This window comes from Camelus dromedarius, chromosome 26 (assembly GCF_036321535.1).
Source record: "Camelus dromedarius isolate mCamDro1 chromosome 26, mCamDro1.pat, whole genome shotgun sequence".
NCBI lineage: Eukaryota > Metazoa > Chordata > Mammalia > Artiodactyla > Camelidae > Camelus > Camelus dromedarius.
Window position 1 is genome coordinate 25,111,001 of NC_087461.1, and position 6,859 is coordinate 25,117,859.

Sequence of the window (6,859 nt, forward strand, 5' to 3'; positions counted from 1 at the left end):
AGGCCTGCCCTGCCCTGCTTTGGATCTGGCCATTCAGGCCAGCTGGACCCTCATCTTGCACCATCCAAACTACCTTCTCCAGGACCAGGGTTTTCATATGGGTGTTTGGGGCCAAAGCCTTGGGTGGGTAAACATTGTCGGGCTCTTGTCTGTCTTGTCTTTTACAACTTTGAGATACTCCTGAGTTGGAGCTCAGGGCACCTCGGCTCCAGCCTGGTTCTACCACTTGGAGCGTCACTAACGGCGCAGTGAGATGGCACCACGGCCAGGGCGGCTCTGCCAAGCTCAGCGTCTGCAGGTGGTTCTTCTCTTCCAGAAGCATCTGTGGCTCCCAGCCCTTCACTTCCCATTGTCTTGTTGGGAGCTCCCCAAACTCAGTGGCTTATCAGATGGTCCTCTTCCAGGCCCCGCCCAGGCTCTGCCCCCTCCCACAACACAGGTGTGTGGCCCCAAGGCCCTGGGTGGTGGCTTGGCTGCATGGCTTTTGCAGGCTCCCTGCAGGCCATCCCACCCCGCCCCCGTCTCGTCCCCTCCTCCCCTCTGTCACTCCCTTCCCCTTCTTTACTAATCCAGACATAGCTTCCACACCTGAAACTACTGCAGAGACGGGTTTGCCTGCTGCCTTCCACTTACCATTATGTCATATTTTCCAGTCTCTTTGTAGTCCTCATAATTAATATTTCATGGTACAAAAATACTCACAAGGAGACACACATGCAAAAAAAATGAATCCAGACACTGACCTTCCACCTTTCTCAAAAATTAACTCAAAATACATCATACAGTTAAATGTAAAATGCAAAGTATTAAATTCCTAGGTGATAACATAGGGAAAATCTGAGTGACCTTGGGTTTAGTAATGAGTTTTTAGATATAACACCAAAAGCATGATCTGTGAAAGAAGAAAAAATGCTAAGTTGGGCTTCGTTAAAATTAAAACTTCTGCTCTTCAGAAGCCACTGCTAAGAGAACAGGGGGACAGGCCTCCAGCTGGGAGGGGCATTTGCAGAGCACATATCTGAGGAAGGGCCTACAAATCCAGACTCTACAAAGAACTGTTAAAACCCAATAATAAGAAATAAATTCAATTAAAGTGTGGGGAAAAGATTTGAAGAGAAACCTCACAAGAGAAGATATTCAGATGCACATAAGCACATTGCACTAGGAAACTGTAAATTAAAACACAGAGATGCCACTGCACACCAGCCAGAACGGTGAAAACCCAGAGCTCCGACAGCGCTGCACGGTGGCGAGGGTGTGGCGCAGCAGAGACCCTCAGTCGCTGCCGGTGGGAATGCAGGATGCTGCAACTGCTCAGGAAGACACACTGGAGGCTCTTGGAAAGCAAGACACACTCTTTCTACACGATCCAGTGATCCAGCCGTCGGGCTCCTTGGAATTTATTCACATGAGCTGAAAGTTATGTCCACACAAAAACCTGCAAATGGATGTTTTTTAGCAGCTTTATTCATAATCGTCAGAGCCTGGAGGCACCTAAGGTATCAGCAGATGAATGGATAAACTGTGGTCCATCCAAATAGTGGAATATTACTCAGCATTGAAAGGAACGAGCTATCAAGTCATAAAAAGACACGGAGGGAACTTTGGTGAATGTCACTAAGTGAAAGGAGCCAATCTGGAAAGGTTGCATACAGTGTGATTCCGACTCTCTGATGTTCTGGAAAAGGCAAAACTGGAGACAGTAAAAGGGTCAGTGGTTGCCAGGGGCTGGGGGAGAAGAGGTGAAGAGGTGGACACAGAGGGCTTTTAGGGCAGTGAAACTACTGTGTGACTCTGTCATGGTGGGTACACATCAGCATGCATTTGTCCAAATCCTGTAGAAATTATAATACAGAGCGTGAACCGTAATGTAAACTATGGACTTCAGTTAACAGTGATTTTTCAATATTGGTTCATCAACTGTAAGAAATACTTCATATTAAGGCAACAGGATAATAATAAGGGAAAACATCAGTGTGCGTGTGTGTGTGTGTATGTGTAATACATGGGAGCTCTGTGTATTTTCTGTTCAGTTGTTCTGTAAAACTAAAACCACTCTCAGAAATAAAATACATTCATTTTAAAGAGCATATTCACAACAAAAGAAACATAATTAACTGAATGCATTCAAAGTCTAGTGGATTTATGACATTAATACATACTGCTGGTTGTGAAAGAGACTGCTGATTGCCTCCAACATCTATTCTCTCTCTCTTCTCTCATAATAGCACCCCTACATTTTAGCTGGGCTCAAGATTGCCCATAGTAAGACCTCTTTTCCCAACCTCCCTTACAGCTAGATGTGGCTGTGAGACAAAGTTTTGGCCAATAAAATGGCCAAGATGGTATGTACAGCCCCTTAAAGGGAAGTGCGCCTAATCACACCTTTTCTTCTTTCCAGCTGGTGGGAATGCAGATGTGATGACTGAAGCAGGTGCAGCCATTTTGTAGCATGAGGTAAACTTAGGAGTGGAGGCCCTGAGTTCTGGGACGAGGAGAGAAAGCCTGGGTGGCCTACCCTCTGGGCCTTTTGTCCCACACCCTTTCTCACATGAGAGAGTAAGGAACCACCATCTGTGCAGGACACTCCAGCCACCTTTCCTGGCCTCTTCCCCCTCCCCCAGGGTGAGCACAGTGGTAATGTGCGTGGAGAACAAATCGGTGTTTCTCATGTAAAGTTTCCCTTTGTTTTTATATAAAGTTTTTATGTAAAATTTCCTTTTGTCAGCCACAGCCATTAGGAATAAGACTCTCCAGCAAAAATGTAGCATAAACTGTAAGAATATTGACTAATAACACAAAACAGGCTGAAGTGGGAGAAGGAGGCAGGTTAGGGTGGAAAACGCAGTGATGAGGGGGCTGGCTCGGGGCCGTCCCGGGCAGCAAGCCCACGTGTCAGCACCAGGCGCTGCCTGGTGACAGCAGGCTGGAGGCCCAGGGACCAGCAGGGCGTCTGTAGTAATGGTCGTTCTCAAAGGATGCCCTGCACACGTACTTGCACAAATACTGCTTTTCAAGTATTTCCGCAGAATCTTATGTATGTTTCAAAAACAAAAACGGAGCTAGCATGGCTTCTTTCGCGGGGAGCATTTCTCACATTTCCTGAAACATCAACACTTCACAGCATCAGGGTTTACGACACGTGGGCATAACTGCACCCCTCATGCGGATGTGAGTGTGGCTTCCCGACCCTGCTCCTGTTAACTGCAACATGCTCCCTGCACCCCCACCCCCTTCCCCGGGCACCGAGCTCCGTCTGTCTGCTGACTGGGATAACCTGAGCTGTGTTTCAGAGGAGAAAGACAATTACGTCAAAACACAGGCGCATCCCGGAGACAGTTTGGTTCGGACGGCCCGTGGGGCCTGGGGCCTGAAGGCCTCCCCATGTTCTCTTTCCCCCAGAGACTGGACACATTTCCAGCCACCACGGTCTCAGGCAGGAGACCCAGAGCTGCTCCAGGGCGTCTCCAGGCCCAGCCTCAGTTCTCACATCAGAGAAGGCACAGACGGCCCTGAACCGGGGTGGGAGGCAGAACCCCCGCCCTACGATGTCTCCACCTGTGTCCTTGTGGCCCTGGGGCTGGTGACAGCTCTTTACCCCACTGCAAGTAGAGCTGGGGAGGGTGCATGACTGCTCCCTGGCTCAGCACTGGGGGGGCATGTGGCGGACCCCCTGCAGCCTGGTCCTCAGTCTGTGCGGCTCTAGGTGAGGCCTTGTCAACAGGAGGCCTCAAGGGCCCTGGTTGTAGATACCTAGGGATGGGAGGGAGTGACCCAGTGGCCGCTTCACTCCCAGAGCCATGGTTTCCCTTGCGGGTCAGGCAGGCGGCTGGTGTGCGTGACCTCTGAGCTCCCAAAGGTCCAGGCTGCAGCAAGCCCACACCCCTGGCCCTGTGGCTGGGGCTGACCGAGATGGAGACGACTTTACGGCTGCAGGGGCGCTCCCTCCCGTCAGCCTGCTCGCCCGGAGCTGTCCCCACTGCTGGGGAGCATCCTTCTACCCCTGCTGGCAGCACATCAGGGAAAGCTCTCCATTCACATCGCACAGTACCCAGCGGTGCTCCTAGGCTGGGGTGAGTGGTCCAGGGGCCAGGCTGGCCTGGCTTGCCCTGTCCCCCATCTCTCTCCAGCACACGCCACACACGCCCCACAGCGTGACATGCTCCCCGTTGTGGGGCACAGACCTGATGCTGCCCCCTCTGCAAGGACCCTTCTAGGGTCCACACTCCCTGGTGATGTTTCACAGGGCCCCGGGCCTGGCCCAGACTCACCTGTCCTGCCGGGAGGTAACACAGCAACATTCCAGGGATGCTAAGCTCACTGGTCTCTGCCTGGCTGCTCAGAGCCCTGGGAAGCCCTGGTGCTGTCACCCTGTCCGCAGTCCTAAAACCCTGGAAGACAGCTGGGTTAGGAGAGACCTGGGTGCAGAGCTAGAGCTGGCAGGACTGCAGAGGGCCTGTGCGGCGTGGCCTTGGGGAGGTACGTGGTCTCTCTGATACGCACTTTCCTGTGGTGTGAAGGAGGGCTGCCGGTTCTCGCCTGCTGGGCTGAGGTGAGGACGGAGTTAGGGACGGGAGTGGTGCTGGGCTGTGCCCTGCACACAGTAGGCGCTTAGCGAGCATCCACTGCCTCCACTGCCTTTCTGACTCTTCAAGATCTGCGAGACTTACTCACAATTTCCCAGAGCGATTCAGGGCTTCCTGCGGCTGTGCAGGACCACGGAGAGTGACATGTGCACACACCCAAGCCTTGCTTACGGGGCGCCTGCCAGGTCAGAATGCCCCAGGACTCCACCTGCTCAGGATTCAGGGGTGGGAAGGGCCCTGAAGACCCCTGAGCTGGCATCATCTCAGCCTCCAGCAGGTGCCCTGCAGAGCCCCACTCGCCGGTACCTGATCCCTTCCGGTGTTGGGGCTTCTGCTCTGAGTCAGTCTGTCCTGTTTCAGGCCACTCGGGGGAAGATCTTCGCCCTGCAGCTTCCGTCCCTTCCAGCCAGGGGTCAGAGGTGAACACAAGAGCCATGATGGAAACACCCAAGTTCCTCCCAATTAAAAATTCGAGTTTCAAAGGAAACTCTGATAATGTGAAAGATGATCTAAAGGATGTTTCCTATCAGGTGACATGTGGACTTAATCCAGGTAGATCAGGTGAGTCTGTGGGGTGGGGCTGCCCAGTGGTGGCCCGGGCAGGACCCACGTCCTAGTTTTCGTCCTTGTCCCCGAGACCTCCATGACTGTGCAGGAGGCTAAGCCTTGATCCCCATTCTTGTTAAATGCTGAACTCTGATTTTTCAGAAGGAGAACTTGGCCTTGGGCACAATCCTGTTTGCAGACTTGCTATTTTTACAAGATTCACTCTATTCTTAGTAACTTTCAAAAATAAAATCATCAACAGCTTTTTGTCCCCCTGAAACATTTCCGCCACTACCAAGGATCTTAACGAATGGTGCATCCGCTTACAGAAAGGAGGGGTCCAGGGAATGGGTGGGACCCGTGAGGCTGCGGTGAAAAGACTTCCAAAGAGAGATTTGTGCCTTCCTAGGAGGCAGCTGTCACTGAGAAGTCTGTGCCTTGGGAACACATCCAGCTCCTGCTCTTGCCCTCAGTTGCTCCTGCCCTCCCCTGGGCCTGCCCTCATCTGGTCCTGCCCTCTCCTGGGCCTGCTGACTCCTAGGACTGCCCTCTCCTGGCATGCCATCTTCTGGGACTGCCTTCACATGATCCTACTCTCTCCTGGGCCTGCCCTCAACTGGTCCTTCGCTCTCCTCTTCCTGTGCTCTCCTCGGCTTGCCTTCTGCTGTTTCTGCTCTCACCTGAGCATGCCCTCTCCTATCAGGCCCAGGAGAGGCAGGGCCAGTTGGAGGGCAGGACAAGGTGAGGGCAGGCCCAGGTGAGGGCAGGCCCAAGAGAGGGCAGGACCAGGTGAGGTCAGGCACAGTTGACGGAAGGCCCAGAGAGGGCAAGCACAGCAGAGGGCACGCCAAGGTGAGGGCAGGCCTTGGTGAGGACAGGAATATGAGAGGGCAGGACCAGGAGAAGTTAGGCCTAGGAGACGGCAGGACAAAGTGAGGGCAGGACCAGGAGAGGGCAAACCCAGAATAGGGCAGGCCAAGCTGAGGGCAGACTCCCAACATGCGCTCACCTGGGCCGGGCCTCACCTGGGCATGGCTCACCTGGGCCGCCCTCACCTGGGCATGGCTCACCTGGGTCTGCCCTCTACTGGGCCTGCCGTCTCCTGGGTCTGCCCTATCCTGGTCTTGCAGACATCTGGGCCTGTCCTCTCCTGGTCCTGCCTTCACTTGGCCCTTTCCTCACCAGGGCCTGCCCTTACCTGAGTCTTTTCTCACTTGTGCCTGAACTCACCTGGTCCTGCCCTCTCCTGAGCCTGCCCTCTTCTATGTCTGACCTTAGCTGGACATGCCCTCATGTGGGCTTACCAGCTCCTGATTTCCCTCACCTGGGCCTGCCCACACATAAGCCTACCAACCTGGGCCTGCCCTCCCCTAGGCCAACACTATCCTGGGCCTGCCCAGCTCTGGGCCTGCCCATCTCTGGGCCTGCCATCTCCTGGGACTGCCCTCCCCTGAGCCAGCCCTCTACTGGGCCAGACCTCTCTTGGTCCTGCCCTATCTTGATCCTGCCCTCTCCTGGTCCTGCTCTCACTTGGCCCTTTCCTCACCAGGGCCTGCCCTTACCTGAGTCTTTCCTCATCTGGGTCTGCCCTCTCCTGGGCCTGCCCTCTGCTGGTCCTGCACTCACCTGGGCCTGCCTTCACCTGCTGCTGCTCTCACCTGTTCCTGCCCTCCTGTGGTCCTGCCCTCTCCTGGTCCTGCCCTATCCTTGGCCTGCCCTCTCCGGGG